The 21,170-nt window shown below is 37.6% G+C and overlaps 2 long non-coding RNA genes across 3 annotated transcripts in view; both read right to left on the bottom strand.

The window, feature by feature from the left end:
* Window positions 1-11,004, bottom strand: part of LOC103096711 (uncharacterized) — a 40,316-nt gene extending 29,312 nt beyond the window's left edge. The window contains exons 1-2 of one of the 2 annotated variants that reach the window (XR_001624469.2): window positions 10,673-11,004; window positions 5,297-5,382 (exon numbers count right to left, since the gene is read on the bottom strand). This is a non-coding gene — a long non-coding RNA (uncharacterized LOC103096711). The remainder of the gene's footprint in view (window positions 1-5,296; window positions 5,383-10,672) is intronic. The other variant, XR_472057.3, reaches the window with a different exon arrangement.
* Window positions 11,005-12,676: 1,672 nt separating this feature from the next.
* On the bottom strand, window positions 12,677-17,755 carry LOC130455988 (uncharacterized). Its single transcript, XR_008914273.1, has 3 exons — window positions 17,717-17,755; window positions 16,762-16,818; window positions 12,677-13,050 (listed from the first exon to the last, which is right to left on the bottom strand). It is a non-coding gene; the product is annotated as an uncharacterized LOC130455988 (long non-coding RNA).
* Window positions 17,756-21,170: the final 3,415 nt, after the last annotated feature.

Here is a 21,170-nt window from a genome sequence, read left to right as displayed (position 1 = left end):
TAAATCATAAGTCCTCTGGTAAACCAGTGGTATGAAGGTAAATAAATTACATAGCCTTTGTTCTTGAAAAAACTTACATTTTCCTGGAGGGTCATTGGTTAATACCATTTGATGCATCTTATTTTGAGGATATATGACTGACTATGAGTCTACTCCCAAACAGAAAAGCTGAGACTATTCTTCAGGACTTGTTACCTGTTAACTATCAAAGGAGGAATATCACAAGAGATGAGAAATACTGGATTCTTGACAGTTATCTCTTTTTCTTGGATCTAATGAAGAAACAGATTATCTTAGCATTTGCACTGGAAATCCCTTAATGAAGCAGAGCCCTTAATGTTGTTTTTCTCTATCACAAAGAAGAATTTTTTTAAATTGTTATCCTTACTATAATCAATGTACCACATTGAGCACTTATGGCATGCCATTTTGGGTGGCTATTTATCTTTTAATATGACTAAATCATGCCAGTCTAAGTAGATTTCAAGCTCATTAAGTGAAATAAATGTCTTAAATTTCTCTCTTGTATCAAGACATTCCATACAGGGCCAACACAGCAGATGATGGATAAGTACTACTTTGGAAGATTCAGGGAGTAAATCCCTACTCAGAAATCAAGGATCAGAATCTTGGTTTGGGGATTTTCCATGGTTCAGGTAGAATAGAGGATCTGTGTAGTTTCACCCAGAACTATAGACTGTTGATGGGTAGTCCCCCTGCCACCATGCAACTGAAGGGATCTGTTGAATGAATAAATGAGTGAATGGAAAGTATGTTTTTTGTTTTTAAAACATTATTTTATTTGGTCATTTTCATACATTATTCATTGGAAACAGATCATTTTCTTTTCCTCCCTCCCTCCCCCCGCCATTCCTCCCCTAGCTAACACGTGATTCGTCTGGGTATCACATGTGTCCTTGCTCTGAACCCATTTCCTTGCTGTTGGTATTTGCATTAGAGTGCTCATTTAGCATCTTTCCTCCATCATGTCCCCTCAATCTCTGTAGTCAAGCAGTTGCTTTTCCTCGGTGTTTTTACTCCCTCAGTTTGTCCTCTGCTTGAGGATAGTTTTTTTTTTTCCTCATAGATCCCTGCAGATTGTTCAGGGACATTGTAAAGCCATTAATGGAGACGTCCATTATGTTCTCTTGTACCACAGTGTGTTTGTCTCTGTGTACAATGTTTTCCTGGTTCTGCTCCTTTCACTCTGCATCACTTCCTGGAGGTCGTTCCAGTCTCCATGGAATTCCTCCACTTTATTATTCCTTTTAGCACAAGAGTATCCCATCACCAACATATACCACAATTTTTTCAGCCATTCCCCAATTGAAGGGCATCCCTTCATTTTCCAATTTTTGGCCACCACAAAGAGTGCAGCTTTGAATATTCTTGTACAAGTCTTTTTCCTTATGATCTCTTTGGGGTACAAACCCAGCAGTGCTATGGCTGGGTCAAAGGGCAGACAGTCTTTTATCACCCTTTGGGCATAGTTCCAAATTGCCCTCCAGAATGGTTGGATCAATTCACAACTCCACCAGCAATGAATTAGTGTCCCCACTTTGCCGCATCCCCTCCAGCATTCATTACTTTCCTTTGCTGTCACGTTGACCAGTCTGCTATGTGTGAGGTGATACCTCAGAGTTGTTTTGATTTGCATCTCTCTGATTATAATAGATGTAGAGCACTTCTTCATGTGCTTGTTAATAGTTTCGATTTCTTTGGCTGAGAACTGCCTATTCATGTCCCTTGCCCATTTTTCAATTGGAGAATGGCTTGATTTTTTGTATAACTGGTTTAGCTCTTTATAAATTTGAGTAATTGGACCTTTGTCAGAGCTTTTGTTGTGAAGATTGTTTCCCAATTTGTTGCTTTCCTTCTAATTTTAGTTATATTGGTTTTGTTTGTACAAAAACTTTTTAATTTGATGTAGTCAAAATTATTTATTTTGCATTTTGTAACTCTTTCTAAGTCTTGCTTGGTTTTAAAATCTTTCCCTTCCCAAAGGTCTGACATGTATACTATTCTGTGTTCACCTAATTTACTTATAGTTTCCTTTTTATATTCAAGTCATTCACCCATTCTTAGTTTATCTTGGTGTAGGGTGTGAGGTGTTGATCCAAACTTAATCTCTCCCACAGTCTTCCAATTTTCCCAGAAGTTTTTATCAAATACTGGATTTTTTTGAAAGTATTTATTAAGTGATTACTGTGCATCAAGCACTATGAAAAGGGCTGAGAATTCAAGTCAAGAAGGAACACTATATATATCCCTGGAAAATGACCTTTCATTTTGTTAAAAAGAACTATTGATGTTCATGCCAAATCCAGTAGTCAGTAACTAAAAATTACATCCTTTTTGAATTTTCCCAAGATATGTTATGTGTATTTTTCTTCTTATTTTTACAACCTTACTGTTGCTGATCTTGATGCTCACAGTTTTTAGATTGAAGACATTCTTTATATTTTAAGGGTTGATTTTGAAATACAACCCACCAGTTAGCAAACCCAGGACTTTGCAATCTGTTAAGCCACAAAATAACAAGAAAGGCTTATCTGGAGCTAGAAATCAATGAATAACAGCTCCTAACACATTCCTTTACAGATGTGCCGAGCTTCATAAATGACTGGAGATTGTTCTAATCTTTGAAGGGACTCAATTCTTAGGATGATTATTGCTGATATTTAGATCTTCTGCCCTCTGTTTTACACAGTCTCTGCCCAAACCACAATTGAATTTAAAAAGAATAAAACAAGTGTTCACTTAATATTCATGAACCTTTTGGCAATAGATCTTGAAAATGAATAGCCTGCCTAGCATTGCTTATTTAATGGAATGATTTCAGAATTCCTTGTAATGTGCAATGACTAAGTTTATTCTGCATAATGAAAGTAATTCACCAAGTACAGTATGATTAGCTGTTAGCCGCACAGAGCACTCACAAATCCCTGTGGTGCAGGAATTATGATTTGGGGGGAAGCTATTTCAGACCTCAATAACTGTGTTCCCTTTAGGTTCAGAGAGGAATATGGCATATTGATTTTCTTAGAACATCCGGTGCCTTTCAATGTGGCAAAAGTTTCAAGTATCTTCATGCAGTAATTACAAAGTTCCCCTCCAACCATAAACAAAGGTTTCCCCTCCCTAAGTAATTTATCACAGAAGCAACAATACATTTTATATAAGGCTCATACACTTTGACAGCCAGAGAGAAATGTAATTATAGATAAAAATCATCATCCCAAATTATATCTTTTCCCATTGAACTAGGACTAGGATTCCACAGCATTTACTATTTAACTCTTGGTGGAAAATACCATTGGCTTTTTTTACAATGACACAAAACATGTCAATGAAGATAGAAAATTAAATATAAAGACCATAAGAATATAAATCCAAATAACAAACACAAATGATTAAGTTAAAAAGAATAAGCTTGACCCCAATGAAGAGTTACAAGAAGATACCTATCCTGGAACATAGTAGGGACATAATAAATATGTATTGATTAATTGAAACAGAGGCAGAATTTGAACTCCAATCCTCAGGCCAATTTACTTGTGCTGTCATTTTTCCATTATCTTTTAGCTAAATTGTTTAGGGAAAAGATTTTACTTATTTGAACCCTAAGAGAAGAGAAAGTAACAAAGTTTGTACATTATCCTATTTACTAAAATATTTACTAAAGTTTTGGGAATAAGGAAGCAAAATGCTTGACGAAAGATCCTTTATGAGAAATTCACTGGGTCTCCATGTTCAGAATGAATCAAATAAAGTGAAGAACTAGAGGCCATGAAACAGGATAAACAAAATAGTAATGTCTATCTGTAGGTGGAGATAAGGGAGAGAGTCCCAAGAATAGGGAGCCAACCATGAAATGGTCAGGGACAAGAAATGGAGGAAAAAATAATGATGTCCTTGTCACCAGATCAAAGAAGATGTGAAAAGAGTAAGGTATAAGAAAACTGAAAAGATAGGTAGGGACCAGGCTATCAAAGGCTTCCAAATTCAAATAGAGAATTTATTAAAGGTGACAGGGAGTCACTAGAGTTGATTGAACAGGGGGTTAACATGAATAGACCTGCACTTTAGAAAATCACTTCAATTGGCTAAATGGTAGATGATTGGAGATGAAGATACTTACGGCAGCCAGATCCCTAAGCAGGCTATAGCAGCAATGCAGGTGTTAAGTGATAAGGACCTACACAGAGTGGAAGCAGTGTCAGAGAAGAGAAGAGAAGGGAGATGATTAAGAGATGTTGCAAAGTCTGTGGCACCATATTGTACATGGGGGGTGAGAGAGAGTGAGGAGTCCAAGACATCTAGAGTGTGAGTTTGAGGGAGTTAAAGGAAGGTGTTGCTTTCTACAGTAATGGGGAAAGTAGGAAGGGAGAGGGTTTGAGGGAAATATGGTCAGTTTTGTTGTAGACATGATGAGTTTAAGTAGTAACTGATAAATAAATGAATGGAATATATAATTCTCATGTCATTTCACAACCAAGGAAGACTTTGAAGACACAATGGCAAGGGCAAGGTTGATAATTTAGGAAAGAATAGGGTGGAGTAAATGGAGATTATGGTGAGAATAAAGACCAGATTTGGGGATTGAAAGGCAGAGGGAGAAGGAAAGGGAATAAGCATTTAAGTGGCACTTACTGTACGCCAGGTATTTTACTAAGTATGCACTTACAAATATTAGCAATTTACAAATATAGCAACCAGCAATGAAACAACAACAGAAGTAGACTAACAGATTGTGACCAGATGAAGGAATTTCTGAGTTAATGCACATGAATGTGGGATACATGTGGGTGATTGCAAGGTCAATGGTATTGCCATTTCTGTGTGTAACTGGGGGTGGGGTGGAGGCTTAGGTAATGGGAAAATAGTATGCTGAGGACCTGAGAAGTTAGATTATGTGTGGCACTATCAATATATAGTATGTGTATATGTATATATATATATATAGATGTCCCCTCATAGGAGGTCAGGATTTGGAAAGAAGAGAAAGCTGAGCACTGATCTCATTGATTAATTGATTCTGGCACCCTCCATTTTGAGTAAGACCCAAGCTGACCATATTTTATTCCTATCCCTGTCACCTTCCAGATTTCACCTTCAAAGCCCTACATAAGCACACTCTTTCTCCATCCCATTCAGTCTTCTTTAACGTGTTGTCTTTTTTCATTTCTCCTCCTTGAGGATGGAGACTGTTGTTCTTTTTGGTTTTTTTTTTGTCCCCAGAATATAGCAAAATTCTCAACATATAGAAAGTACTTAAGAAATTCTTATAACTTACTTCCTTGGAGGGTGAATAAGTGAGCTTAGAAATTGTCCTGTGAAGCTGCTGGATCAATCATCAGGCATGCTTGTTTATTGTTCATCCTTTATTTTCAAAGAAGATCAATGACATCGAGGTTGAATTGGATTGAAATAAGACATAATTACACAAAGTCATGAACTTCACTCTCTTCCGGTCATTGAAGTCCAGTGGCAAAACAAAAGTCAAGATTGGTGATAGCCTGTGATACAGTGGATGACCTTGGCTTCTTCAATGTCTGACCAAGTACTAAATGGCTACTTGAGTTGCCTTCATGGCCACTGGAAGAAATTGTTCTCATGAACTCATTCCATTAGGGAAAGTCTTAACATGTTAAGACCAAACAGGTAAATCCTCATCCCTTTGATAGCTGTTTCAAGTCTCAGATTCTGCAATCTGGTCATAAATTAAATTATGACAGGTATTGATTGTCATAAGCTTAGTTCTGAATGGAAAAAAATTATCCTTACCTCTGGAAAGTTTTGTTCTTTGAAATTAAGTTGCATCTGCTTGGTTATGTTTTTCAAAGACAAACATCCCATGCAAAGTTCTTAACAGCAAGCCTCTGCTTCTCTCTCTCTCTTTCCTCCCTCATTCACATCTCTCTCTCTTTCTGTCTGTTTGTCTCTCTCTCTCTCTCTCTCTCTCTCTCTCTCTCTCTCTCTCTCTCTCTCTCTCACACACACACACACACACACACACACACACACACACACACACTCTGAATGATCAGGTCATTTGCTCTGAAAAGTCCTGCAAAAGATATGAAATAGGTAAAGAGTTTGGCTTGCCAGTCCTTAGCTATTGTAGGCAAAAGTTTTTTTTTTCCCTTTTCCTTGTGGAATGCAAAGCAAAGCCATCAACCTTTAGACCTAGGCTAGAATCGGCATGAAATTTCTCATTTAATTCTAGACCTCCCGGAATGACAGATTTTATTTAATTTCATCAATGGTGGCAATGAATCAGTAGGTATAAAGAAGCAGGGGGCCCATCCCCACTTATACTGGTGGAATGGGGATTCTGGGATTGAAAGGACCACAAAGTTCAAACTCCTATCACTGTATATGGGGATCGTAGGAACTTGATAGCTTATATAGTGCTATAAAATTACATGGCAAGAAATTTTGTTATCAGCATGGTAGCTGAAGGTGATATAAAACATGTTTTATTTGATCTTATGCTTTAGTATAGGTTTCTGGGGATAATTGGTAGTTGAGTTACATAAAAAGTGAATAGGTCTGGGCTAGAATATATTATAGTCTAGCCTCCTTCAGTTTGGACATGGGAGTTTAGGTTATTGGTATTGATGACAATGCTTATTCAAATAAGAAAAAGAAAAGTCAATATCTTCTCATTTATCCCTTTTCTTGAAAAGCAATTACTAAGCACCAATTGTGTACAAGACATTGTGTTATGCTTAGGAGAATAAAGAGACAAGTTCCAAAGAGTCTTTGTACCTAAGGATTTTACATTCCATCATACACATGCAATATAAATGCAAAAGAAATATAAAATAATTCTGTTTCGTTAGGAAAGCTGGAAGAAAGATGGCCTTCATATAGAAGTTAATATTTGAATTAATCTTAGAAGATATATAGGAATCCATTCCACCAGGAGGGAAAACATTCCAGGCATGGGGGGATAAGCAAAGGTATGCTGTATAAAGTAAATACCAAGTGGATCAATTTCTCTGGAACTTAAAATATATGAAAGAGATAAGCCCAGACAGGTAGGTGAAAATGGACTTTTATGGGACTTTATATATCTATAGGAGATTTTGTGTCCCATTCTAGAAAAAATGGAAAGACACTAGAACTTTTTTAATAGGTAACATACACAAACCTATGAATTACCTATTTGATGTTTCTAATGAAATAAAAGTCAACATTTTCTAGGGTTTTGATGTATTACAAAGGGCTTTACTTACATTGTTTTGTTCAATCCTCATGAAAAATCTGTGAAATAGGTATTACTATCCATTCTTTTATATTTAAGGAAATTGAGGCACAAAGATGGTAAGTGGTTTGTAGAGGATCAAACAGTTAGTATGAGAGCCACTATTTCAACCTAGTACCTCAGTGTGCTCTTTTTTATACTACTATGCACTGTTGGGGTTTGGCAAGCCATCCAGAGATGACCATTATCCCTCATTATGTCTTTCCATGGGATGCTATTTGCAGAGAATCAAATTTGGTATATGAAGAAGTAGCTGTGATTCAGTCACATAACAGGGAAATTGCAGATTGAGTCCCAGACTTAATATTGGGAAGATGTAGGATTGAATTATAAACATGATATTTAACTACCTGGACAAATCACTTAAATACTCTAAACCTCATCTTCTGAGAAAAAAATAAAGAGGATAATAATACTTTTAACTCACATGTTATTTGTAAAGTTCAAAAGAGCTAATATGTAAATATAACATCACAAATATATATCATAAATTCAAGTATAACTAGGCAAAGCGCTATTAATTTCCATTGGTAATGTATCTAATATTATCATCTAAAGAGGTTAGATGTACCTCCAGAGGACAAGAAGGAGAGAACAAGGTAGAAAATTCAACTACAGGTAAAGCTGTAAAGGAAGATGAAGCAGGCTTCTTCCTCCTGAACTATTTGACCAGTGAACCCCATTGCTTTCCCATTCCTGGACCCTGATTTCCTCATTGACCCACATCAGGGAGAATACCAAAGTAAAGCCATGTGTTGTTCTCTATATTCGTTCAGGGGGGCCTTACCCCCTACCCCACCCTAGGAAATAAACATGATTCTAGATTTTACTCAAGCCACTTCATCCTAGTAAAATTTCCCTTTTATGTCTTGGTCCAGCAACAAAATGCCACTTCCCTCTTCTGCCCCTGCATATCATGCATATTGCTGCAATGTGATATCACTACGCAGTCTCCCAATTTTGTTCTGTAGGCAGTGGCATGAGACATTCATCAAGACATGGGCTATGATTAGAAATAGCCAGCAGAAAATTAAGGATAAGAATCATTTTGCCAGCTGTAAAATGATCAAATATCTCACACTGAGACATGCCGGCAAGGACTGGGACACTGTGTGAAAACAACACTAACTCAACTGTCTCAAGATAGAAATTTAAATATTCCTTTTCTGTCCTCTTGAATTTGTTATTGTAATTTCAGTGCAAAATTATTCTGTAAGATTTCCTTGCCCAGTGGAGTCAAGCTTTTTTCAATTATTTTGTATAGTTTATATTAAAAAACCACATACCAAACTTTTGTAAAGTTATTTTATGAGACTGAGATTGAGAATGCTTGATCAAAGGACCAATAACAACTATGCAGTGGTAAGAGTGATTTAAGAGGTTGCTGGGTTGCTCAATAGATAGAGAGCCAGGCTCAGTGACCAGAAATCCTAGGTTCAAAACTAGCCTCAGACACTTCCTAGCTGCGTGACTCTGGGCAAATCACTTGACTTCGATTGTCTAATTTTTATTACTTTTTTGTTTTGGAACCAATATTTAATATTGTTTCTAAGATTGAAGGGAAGGGTTTAAAAAAAGTGATTTAAATGATCCATGTTTGTGGAGCTGTCCTAGGTGCTGGGACATAAAGCTAAAGAAACATTCTCTGCCCTTAAATCTCTTCCAATTTATTGGAAAGATAAAATATGTGCTTTCTCCAAAGTAACCATGATAACTAATATGTAGCACTATAAGGTTTTCAAAGAACATTTCGTGTGTTACCTCATTTGATCCTCCCCCATTTTACAGATGAAGAAACTAGATGTTAAGAGACTTACCCAGGATGATACAGTTATTAAATGACTAAGTTCAAATTTGATCTCAGACTTTCCTGGTTCCAAGTCCAATGCTCTATTCATTTTACCACCTTGACACCTACCACCTAAAATGATTCCTTAGTTGCCAAATCTGATGGTATTTTCTCAGTCCTCGGCCATTTATTTTTTAATTTTAAACCCTTACCTTTCATCTTGGAGTCAATACTGTGCACTGGTTCCAAGGCAGAAGAGTGGTAAGGGCTAGGCAATGGGGGTTAAGTGACTTGCTCAGGGTCACACAACTGGGAAGTGTCTGAGGCCAGATTTGAACCTAGGACCTCCTGTCTCTAGGCCTGGTTCTCCATCCATTGAGCTACCCAGCTTCCCCCTCTTCTCAGCCATTTTTATTGACCTGATGCATTTGACTCTGTTGACCACCCTGTCCTTCTAGATACTCTCTCTTCTCTAGGCTTATTGTGGCATTGTTCTTTCCTAGTTCTCTTCCTACTTGTCTGACTGCTCCTTCTTAGTCTCCCTTCTTGACTCATGACTCATATAATACCCCCTAATTATAGAGTATTCTCCAAGCTCCTTTCCTAGTCTTTCTTTTCTTCTCTCTCTATCATCTTTCCCCCAGTAATCTCATCAGCTCCCCTGGGTTTAACTATCATATGTCTGGAGATGACTCATAGATATATGTACCCAGTGCCAGTTATCTCACCTTAACTTCAGTTCTTCATCTCCAATTGCCTATTAGAAATCTCAAATTAAATATTCCAGGAACACCTCAAACTCAAAATGTCCAAAACAGAACTCTTTTTCTCTCCCGCCAAACTCTTTTATTTTACTTACCTTCCCTATTTCTTCAGAAGTCTCCTGTGTTTGTAACTTAGGTAGTATCCTCAGCTCCTTATTCTCTTTTACCCTGCATATCTAATCCATTGCCAAACCATACCATTTTTACTTTCACATGATCTCTCACATCCAAATCCTTTTCTCTACTCACGTAACTGCCACTTTAGTTTATGTCTTTGGCACCTCTCACCACAATCTCCTAACTGGTCTCCCTGTCTCAAGTCTCTCTGCACCACAGTTCATTTTTCACTCATTTGCCAAAGAAATATTCTTTAGACCTAAAACTGAGCACATCACTCTGCTTTTTAATAAACTCCAGTTGCTTCCTAATGCTTCTAGGATAAAATTGAAAAATTTCTCTTTAACTTTTAAAAACCTTCATGATCTAGTCTCAACTTAAATTCCCAGCCTCATTTTATCTTTTTCTTCCTCCCTCACTTTATGATCCAACTAAACTGGCCTTCTCTGTTTCTCATCTATTGATACTCTATTTCCCATCTCCTTACCTTTGCCCTGACCATACCCAATGTATGGAATGTACTCCATCCTCTCTGCATATCTACCTCATAGAATACCTCTCTTCTTTTCAGATCTATTTCAAATATCAGCTATTCTAGAACTCCTTTCTTGATCTCCCCCAAATGATTGTGCCTTTCCTCTAAGATTGTCTTGTACTTATTTATATTCATTTGTGTTCATTTGATTTATAATTGTTCTGTATCTACTCATATGGACTTGTCATCTTTACCATTAGAATATAATCTTCATGAAAGTAAGGAACTGCTTCACTCTTTTTATCCACGTTCCTCCTCTTGCTCCCTTACCTTCACCTCTATATATTCCATTCTTATCAACATCATCTCTAGACCTTTGTGACATCACTATCAACCTCTGCTTTCTCATAGTCTTGACATCCCTTCTATTCCTCCTCACAAGTTCTCCTTTGTCCTAGATTTCATGCACTCTTTCCATTTTATTCTTCTCAAGGAAACCTAGATTCCTCTGGAAGATGTTTCTGCTCTATCTTCCCTTTCTAGTGTTGTCTGTCCTGTCTCACATGACTCCAAACATGGAACTAAGAAGAGGAGTCGCCATATTTTTTTATATCCTACTTCATTCCCAGACCTTCCCTCTTCCATTAGGATTTAGCAATTTCACTTCCTTCGAGGTTCATGATGTTTTATTCATATTCTTGTTGAAGTTACTTACTAAAACAGCTCATCATTCTCCTTGATTATCAATACCTCATAGTCTTCTCTCTAATTCCTGGTGTCTTATTGGAAGTCTTCAGTATCCACCTAAATACATCCCCCTTCAAATAACATGGCCTTCTAGCTCATCAAGATCCTAAATTTCTTTTTTTTCGGGGGGGATCTTTATTTAATTAATTAATTTAGAATATTTTTCCATGGTTACAAGATTCATGCTCTTTCCCTCCCCTCTCTCCATCACCTCCCATAGCCTATGTGCAATTCCACTGGGTTTTACATGTGTCATTGATCAAGACCCACATCCCTATCATTGATATTTGCACTAGGTTGATCATTCAGAGTCTACATCCCCAGTCATATCCCCATCAATCCATGTGATCAAGCAGTTGTTTTTCTTCTGGGTTTCTGCTCCCACAGTTCTTCCTCTGAATGTGGATAGTGTTCTTTTTCATAAGTCCCTCAGAATTGTCCTGCAAGATTCTAAATTTCTGTGTTTCTCCTCTACCTTGGACATCTATAGAGATAATCATTCAGTCATTTCCTGAGGAATTGTTCAGCTCTTACTATGTGCCCACTGTTGTGCTAGGCATTAATAATACAAAGATAAAAGTGAACCTACCTTTCCATCATTCCCTCTTGAATAATTTGTTTTTCATCTTATATAAACATTGAGACCTTTAATTACTACTTCCCTTCCCACCTCCAACCCCCAATCTATCACATCTGCTCTAGTCTCATTTAATTTGCATCAAAATCCTCATAATACAAGTTACCAATAGGTAACCTCTTCAACTTTGCACAGTTCTGCACTTGAATCCCTTGACCCCTTACTCTCCTGTGATTTCCCTCCTGCCAACCCTCAACCCTGCATCCCCTAATATCTGACTTTCACTCTTCAATTTCAAAACTGTTAAATGCCACTTGGGAAAGATGTACAACTTTACTGACTGGGTCCATTACCAATTCATGCCAAATCAAAGCAATAAATGTTTATTAAGCACTGACTATGTGCCAGGCACTGTATTATGGTACTGAGGATATGAATACAAGCAATAAGAAAGAAAATCCCTAATCTCAATGAATTTAAATGTATACAGCATATAAAAAGAAATTGAAAACTGTGGAGAGTTATGCAAAGTTCCTAGTGTCAAAGACCAGGGAATTAAGGATGGCTTATCTGGATCACTCCTCAAAAAGAGGCTTACCAGAAAACCTCAACAATGGAAGAAAGGGTCAGCAGGTATTAGTATGGTGCATTGATGATCTGGCCTTTCCTCAAAGTGGAGATATCAGGCAGAACTGACCAATGGCTGAAGAGAGTCCAAAAGAGAAGGCAGTCAAGGCATGATGTTGAAGTATAGAGAATAAAGGAAGACTACTCTGGTCTATTCCTCAAAGTGGAGGTTCCAGGGAGAATCCATCACATTAAATTAGCTCATGTTGGTTTTCATCTCAAAGTTTCATCACAACACAATCCTTTTTACTCTTATATGACCGGATCCCTGTCATTATTCTGTTTTCTTTTCCAGATTTTCCCCTGGCTCCTCAAACTTCTAACATAATTGTTACTATACCTCTCTCTCTTACCATATGATTTCTACTTTGCTGAGAAAACCAAGACCTTAAATCAGGAGCTCCCTCATCATTTCTACTCAGTACATACCTCAAAACCAACACCTTACTTTTACCTTATCTTTCTTCCTTTGCTCCAGTCTTTTAAGAAAAAGTAACCCATTCCATTGCCAAGGATAATAATAGCCTTAAGTTAGTCTTTTGATACTATCCCTTTCCATCTCCCTTGGGCACTTACCATTGATCATTTTCATTGGCTAAGCTTCCTGGGTCTCAGTTTCTTCATGATGAGGGAAGTAATGAGCCAAATGACCTCTTAGTAGCTAACCTCTAGCTCAGAACCCTATGACCAAATAACAGAAAATGATGGTAGATGCAACTAAAGGTAACTTTAAAGCTTTCTAGTTTGTAATTAACTTTTCCCATATCACTTGATGCACAGCCCTGAATCTCAACTAATGCAACTAACATTCTTTGATCTGACCCCAGTAAAGCATTTCCTCTAGGTAATAACCCATGATAATTGCCTTTATTATAGAGGTTAGAAAAGGGACTTGAATGAATTATTTCTTTGGTTTATGGAATCCACTCTTCCAATGTAGGTCAGCATCTTTTTTGCAATTTGTAGTTTTAGAGTTGCCAAAATGCCCAAGATGTTAACTGACTTACTTGCCCAAGGTCACACAAAAGTATATGCCAGAGATAGGACTTGAACTCAGGTCATTCTGAGATTAATATCAACTTCCTTTTCACTATACCATACTATCTCTCACTATAAATGCATTGATTCTCTCTATCCTCTATATATAGGTCCCTTTTTTCCCCAACTCATTAATTGCTTTCATGATACCCCCTGAGACTATCTCCATATGTTCTCCCCTGTTCTCCACAGTTGGGGAGTCCCAAATGAGCCTCATTAATAAATGTCTGTCCAGTGCCAAGCCTAATGAGAAGATCACTTCTGGCTGCCTCATGCTGCATTCTTAGCAACATCAAGATGATGGAGATGCCTTGATTTAGCAGCAGTTAATGTGCCATTCAGCTTCTAATTGAAGCCACACTTCTCAAGATGATTTCTTTAGGGTAACCATTGACAAAGCACCCTTCTCCAGATCATAGCCATTCTGTAGTTTCCCAGTAGTTTTTTTTATCCTTCCAGTGTGAGTGACATCCCCCTAACTCACACACACACACACACACACACACACACACACACACACACACACACAACAATAACAACAAAATGAACTAATTAAACACATACTATGTGTCAGATGCTTCACCCATGTTTTTAATGCAAGACTTCAGCTCCCAGTTCTCACCTTCTAAATACAATCAGTTGTCAAGTCCTGTCAGTTCTACCTTTGGAATATTTCTCTGATACTTCTCCTTCTTTCCTCTAACAATGGCATCATTCTGATGTTCACCCTTAACATGTTATACCTGGATAATTGCAATAACCTGCTGTTTGGTTGCCCTACCTCAAGTCTCTCCCTACTCCAATTCATCTCCCACCCATCAATCAAATAATTTTCCTTAAGCAAGTCTGACGAGGACCTATACACACATTCAATAAACATGAGCATCTCCCTATTTGCATCAAAATCAAATATGAAATCTTCTGTTTGTCACAACCTGCCATTTCCCCACATTTCCAGTTTGAAACTCTGCTTCCTTCCACATTCTCTGTGATACAGTGATACTGGCTTCACTGCTATACTTCATACATAGCTCCATCTCCCAATTCTAACCATTTTCACTGGCTCTTCTCCATATCTGGACCTCTCTCCCTTCTCATATCCACCAGCTGGTTTCGCTGGATTCTTTCAAGTCTCAACTAGTCCCATTTTCAGCAAGAAGTCTTTCCCAGTTATCCTTAACTTCAATGTCTTATCTATGAGATAATCCTCAATTTTTATTCTGTTTCTATTTTATTTGTACACAGTTGTTTTGTATTGTCTCCACTATGAGACTTTGAGCAAGTTGAGAGTAGGAACCGGGGGTTTATTCATTATTTGGGGGAGGTTAGACTTGTGTTTTTTTCTTTCTGATTATCCTCAATATTCAGCATGATATCTGGCACATGGTAGTCACTTCAAAAATAATAGATGCCTGTTGCCTGACTGATGAATTTTTTTAATCTGCCTTACTACATACTATATGAGAGTAGAAATTGGGAATTAAAGTTTGTTTCCAACCTACAATAGAGGTTTCAGTGCAGTTGACTATTTGCATTGGGGAATGAAAAGGAAGATTCTAGTGATTTCTTGTTATTTAATTCAATTCAATATGAAAGGGAATTTAAACTTCCTGTGTTCTTTTTAACTTAATCAATCAGGGACTTGACTTCTCCTCCCTCTCTTTTAATTTAATTAATCAAGGACCTGGAGGTCTTTTTTACCATTTAGATGTGCAGAGATAGAACAGTGGGGTGTATGGGGTGCTCAGGGAGGGGTAGTATCTCTGGTATGGAGGGCTTGTCGTGCCCTCCTAGGGCAGCTTTCCAGACTCTGACCCTCACCTGATACCCAGCTCTCACTTGTGGCTTCCAGTAGCTGCTAGCATGGGGCAGCGGCCACACCCCGGGCAATGGCTTCAACAGGCCGGCTAAACCTTGTGAGGGTAGCCATCGGATCGTCGACCCCTGGTGAACCAGGGCTTTGCTCACCCAGCATGTGAAGACTGCTTCGGCGGAACAGGTGGAAGAAACCAACAAGAAGGTTCAACGGCTGAGATGGCAACACAGCAAAGCACTGTGGAGTGCTTAGGGCGTGTTGGAGCACAAAGGACAACACGGCCATCCAATGCAGCTGAGGAAGTCTCCAGGTGTAACGATTTTTCATGCCAATGGACCCAGGCTTCCAACGCCGAGAGTGGGACTGTCTCTGTGCATCGACTTTTCCACTTAAATCTCCTTCACGCACAAGTGTCTTTGTGCACACTCATCTATACAACATAGATGAAAATGCACAAAGACAATCGTCATCCTCGGTTACTGAGAGACTACTACCATTGATAGAATAGTCCACACCGAAAAGAAGTAGAAACCAGAGAGACAGGAAGTGATGTGGGAATAGGACTTATAAAAGGTGAAATTGGAGAGCTGAATATTCAGTCTGCTATGGTGGCTCTTGCTGAAAGAAGAGTTTGGCTTCAGGGACTTGCTTGGGTTGAAGAGACTTTCATAGACTTCCACCTAGAGACTGGAACCTGGAGGCTGAGACTCTCCCACTCTTCTGGCCAGAGATTAGAACCTTGTTGGGGGAATCAAGCTAGATTTCTTCAGAGCAAACTTAGAATGGTAGGCTAGACAATTCCCTATCTCCTTCTTACATTTCCCTCTCTTTACTATCTCTACTTTGCTATAATAAAGCTACTAAAGCTACTAACCTACTCATAGTTTCATTTTTAATTATAAATGGCAACCACAACTTTTTTAACTCTTACAATTTGACACAACACCCTTTTTAATTATTGCATCTGGTAAATTCCTAGGTATTACAGCTATTATTACATTATGATAGTTGCTAAAAATGCCACAACACAATGAAAACCTTCACAGAGCTTACATTGTATACATATACTGCTATATTCAGTGGACTATACTTGGACCCTACATGTTAAATTAAGGTATGAAAGCCATACACATCATTTCAGGAAACTGTTTTAGAAGATAAGAAAGATTATGGAGGAAACATATCACCCAGAGAGTTGTAACCATTTACATGGCCATCCATCTCAAGTTAAAAAATGCATAGCCACTAACATTTATGACAAGGAAGAAAAATTGACAATTCCCAAAATGTCAAAATATCAAAGTGGAAAGGTAACTCAAGAGCCATTTAATCCATGAGATACATAAGTAAAAATTCCTTTTCCAACCTTCCCAACATGGGATATTTCAGACTTTGATGAAAGATCCCCTGTGAAAGGGAACCCAATGCCTCTTGAGACAGATCATTTAATTTTGAAAGGTTCTAATTATTAGGAAGTTGTTACTAACATGTAACCTCAATGTAGCTCTCTGAAATTTCTTTCCATTTTTCTTACTTACATCCTCTCAGGCCAAGAAGAGCAATGTCATAGTGGTGATATCCCTTGAAATTAATAGCTGAAGAGAAACAAAAAAGAGATGCTATTCTATTGTCAATATTGTTAATACTAGACAATACTTCTATTGTTAAGTTGCCATCTATTTAAGTTTTATCTTATTTAAAAGTCATTAATCCCCATCAATAGATGGTAAAATATCCAAAAGTACATATGAATTTCAGGCTTAAGACAATATCACAATTTTATGTCAGAGACCTATTCTCAATCAATATTTTTATATGCTGATACCTGTCCATGAGGCAAATGATCAACTTAAGCTAGTAGATGGATAATCTTCTATAGAGAAGTAGAAATACTCTAGTTTCATGAATTTGCTAGTTATTCATCCCAGCTAAAGACAGCTGTTGTTCAGTCATATAACATGAATTTGATTTTTTTTACTTTTATATTTTTAAAAAATCCCCCCAATACACACAGACACATGGAAAAATGTTATCTGCTGCAAAGTAGGTAAAGCCCAAAGGAAATCAATGAAAGGCTATGAAGAGATATACATAAAAGATCACTTAAATCCTGCCCAAGTCTCCAGAACATAGAAAGATTAAATTATGTGAGCACAAATGAAATTAAAGCTAGCATCATTTCCAAAAGGGGCTATAGAAGCTAGATGTCATCAGAGGCAAGATCAAAATCTGTATATTCATAAACCTGCCATTTGGGGGGATAAAACAAGACGTGTGGCAGTTAAAAGCACCGATCATCATAGGGGAAAAGAAATGGGCAATCACATACAGAGTTGTCAGGCATATCAACATTACTGATGGTTTTGCCTAAGCATTTATGGAATTTGATGTTAAAACTGTTCTCAGCAACTCTCATTGGAGCCCACGCTGAGGGAGAGTGACCACAATCTCTCCTCGTACTTCACAAAACCTTCAATCACTTCAAAGCTGTACCTTCCCATGAGAATTAATTATGCCTGGAGAATCTTGGCCCGTCCACAAAAGAGTATGGAGCACTCGTGACATCGTAGATATAAAGCTCTGCCATAGAATTATAACATACCAGCACATTTTCTGCCAATTGCTACGAGCCTAATGTAATCATCTGCCTCACTATATTAAAACAAAATTATTTTCTTTGCAACAAGAGTGTCATCAAATTTCTTTTTCTTCCTTTCTCTCTGTTATGCTCTTTCCTTCTATCACCATGTAGTAGCCGCATATCTATTATACACAAGGAATCACAAGATCATGGTTTTAGAGCCAGAAGGGAGCTTAGTGGTTAGTCAGTGCTTCCTCCCCACCCATATTATAGATGAAGAAACTGAGGCCTCAATAGGTAAACTGCCTTGGTCAAAGTCAGGCAGGTATAGTCAGAGACAGAGTCAGGATTTGACCTTAATACCTCCCCTCATGGCATATACTAGGTGTCACAGAGGTAGGGAAGGGAGAGCAGTCAGAAAGTCCGACCTCCAAAGGAAAGATGAGCTGAAAAATATGCAAGACTAATGAAAAGTATATTTTGGATATATCTACCCAACTGCCCAAGCCAGAGAGCAGTGTTTTCATCTTCAAATCAAATTAGATAGCAAATGTCCCAGTTTTCTCTAAATATGTTATTGCTGTGATTATTACGGAAAGAAAATAACCAGTTGATTATGATAATTTTTCCTTCTAATAATTGTTTATATGGTTCATATTTGTATGATACTTAATGGTTTGCAAAGCATTTTCTCCACAGTAACCTGGTAAGGTAGGTAGTACAAATAATGACCATCAATAAACACTCATTAGACACCCACTATGTTCCAAGGAGAACAGTTAGATGGCTAAGTGGATAGAATGCTGGTCCTGGAGTCAAGAGGACTCATCGTTCTGAATTCAAATGTATCATCAGACACTTATAAGTTGTGTGATCCTGGGCAAGTGAGTTAAGCTTGTTTGCCTCAGTTTCTTCATCTGTAAAATGAGTTGGAAAATGTCAAGCCACTCTGGTATCTTTGCCAAGAAAACATCAAAAGGGGTCAAGAGTCAGATAGAACTGAAACAACTGAACAACAATGTTTTGGGCACTGTTTTGAGACAAGATACAAAAAGGAGCAAAAAATAGGCTCTGACTTCAAGGAGCTTACATTCTAATGGAGGAGATAATAAGAAAACAAATCTCTATCAAACAAGCTATACCCAGGAAAAATAGGGGACAGTTAACAGAGGGAATAATTAAGGGGTATTGGGAAAGGCTTCCTAAGGAAGGTGGGATTTTTGCTAGGGAGGTCAGTAGGCAGAGCTGAAGAGGGAGGACATTCCAGGTATGGAGAAGAACCTTTTCCTGGAACTGAGAGATGGAGTTCATGGAACAGTCAGTCAGAAGACCAGTGTCATTGGACGGAAGAGTACCTGTCAAGAGTAGAAAGCCTCAAAACATAGGAAGGAAAGGTTTTGAAAGGGCTTTGAATGCCAAAGAGAGCATTTTCCATTTGCTCCTAGATGCTATAGGGAGGCACTCTCCATCAATGAAGAAGGAAGTGACAAGATTGGGTCTACATTTTAGGAAAAATCAGTTTAGTAGCTGCCTGGAGAAACTTGAAGCCTGAAACATGAGGAGGATATTTCAATAATCCAAGTGTGTAGCAACAAGGTTCTGCACCCAGTATTAGAGAGAAGAGGAATCATAGGAGAGATGTTCCAGAGGTGAAACTCAAGACCTCAGCAACAACTTGTATAAGAAAAGTCACAGATAGTGAAGGGTTGAGGAGAACTCCTAAGGTATATTTTGCAGAGAAGGATAATGAGGGTCAAGGTGGTCATTTGATTTGCCCAAGGTCAAAAAAGTGGTGAGTGCCAGATCTGGAACTTGAATCTAGACCTTCTACCCTTCTGTGAAACATTTCAAACCCCGAAACATCCTTCCACTATTCCAGATAGGGAGACATTGCTTCTCTTCTTCATTTCTCAATTTGGATATCTGTAGAACAATACCAGAATTACACATCACCAAAACATTCTCTGTTTTAATGAGGTTTATAATGAGTCTGTCTTCATGGCCAAAAGCAAGAATGACCACATGAGCTCAGGGCTGGGTTTCCTAAACTAACTAACATCATGAGACAGTAAAATAGCTGATTTCTATGTAAATATATAGATTTTTATGTATAACTGTGGAAGAGGCATGCATACAAAGCACAGAAGCTGATCCATTAGTTATCTAGTATCCATCAAATATACTCTCCAATATCATTTATTACAATAGCACATGTATAAATATAATAATATTTATTATATTATATAACATTATATAATATGTATAAACAGATGAATAATGTTCCTATGAACTTTCTGAGTATTTTAGGATGAGGACTTTGAAGAGGATGAAAAGGACACTTGGAGAAGTGTATTTATTTTAGTTTATATGTACCAAATAATAAGGAAGCTTATTATTAAAGTTTTTGATATATAGGTCAACAAAACTTATTTTCTTCGACTAGTAATTGGGAAATCATGTCTTGGAGTTTTCTAGTCCAATTATATTGGTCCTAATAAATCACACTAAATGCAACTTTCTTTAAAAAACTCTTACTTTCTATCTTAGCATGAATACTAAGTATTGATTCTAAGGCAGAAGGAATGGTAAGGAGTAGGAAATAGGGGTTAAGTGATTTGTCCAGGGACACATTGCTAAAAGTGTCTGGTGCTAGATTTGAACCAAGGATCTCTCATCTCTATGCCTAGCTCTCTAGCAACTGAATCAACTTGCTGACCTGCCATATCTTATACTACTGAGATGGCTCTCTAGATGCACCTTTTCAGAGATTATTTACCTTAGATTATTTCCCTATTTACAAACCTACAACAATCAGTTTTGGTTTTTGCTCATGAATGAATATAAGATCAGAGTAAAATATAATACTGCATTCCCTTCTCTCTGACACTACATATCCCTTAATTCAATCTCAAATCACTTTCAGTTTGGGGGTTGTCATATTGTTTTGGTTACTCATATGAAGCTTGCAGTCCATTAACTCCAGAGCTTTTCATTTTGGGATCATTGGAGTTTCTATTTAACTATTCTTTCCTCATATTTTGGTGTTCATTTTTTGACCTCAAGAGTAGGATTTTTCATTTATCTATAATTTCACCGGTGTGGCTATATTAGCAACTAATCTGGGCCATCATGTGTCTATAACTCATTGTTCTACTTTCATGGTAAAACAAAAAATAATCACTCTGGGGCCATTTTAGTGATTTGAATCTCCCAAAAAATAGACCTGAAATGAATAATAACTGGGTATGATCTTAAAAAAACCTCCAGAATATCTGCCGAACCTTCTGAACATCCTTTGAGAGCCCAAGGTCAGTACCATGCCATAGATACAATAGTATAAGAATTTAGTGAAAATCTCCCTGGAAT

This window comes from Monodelphis domestica, chromosome 8 (genome assembly GCF_027887165.1).
Source record: "Monodelphis domestica isolate mMonDom1 chromosome 8, mMonDom1.pri, whole genome shotgun sequence".
NCBI lineage: Eukaryota > Metazoa > Chordata > Mammalia > Didelphimorphia > Didelphidae > Monodelphis > Monodelphis domestica.
The sequence above is the reverse complement of the archived record's forward strand: the minus strand, read 5'-3'. Positions and strand labels throughout refer to the sequence as shown.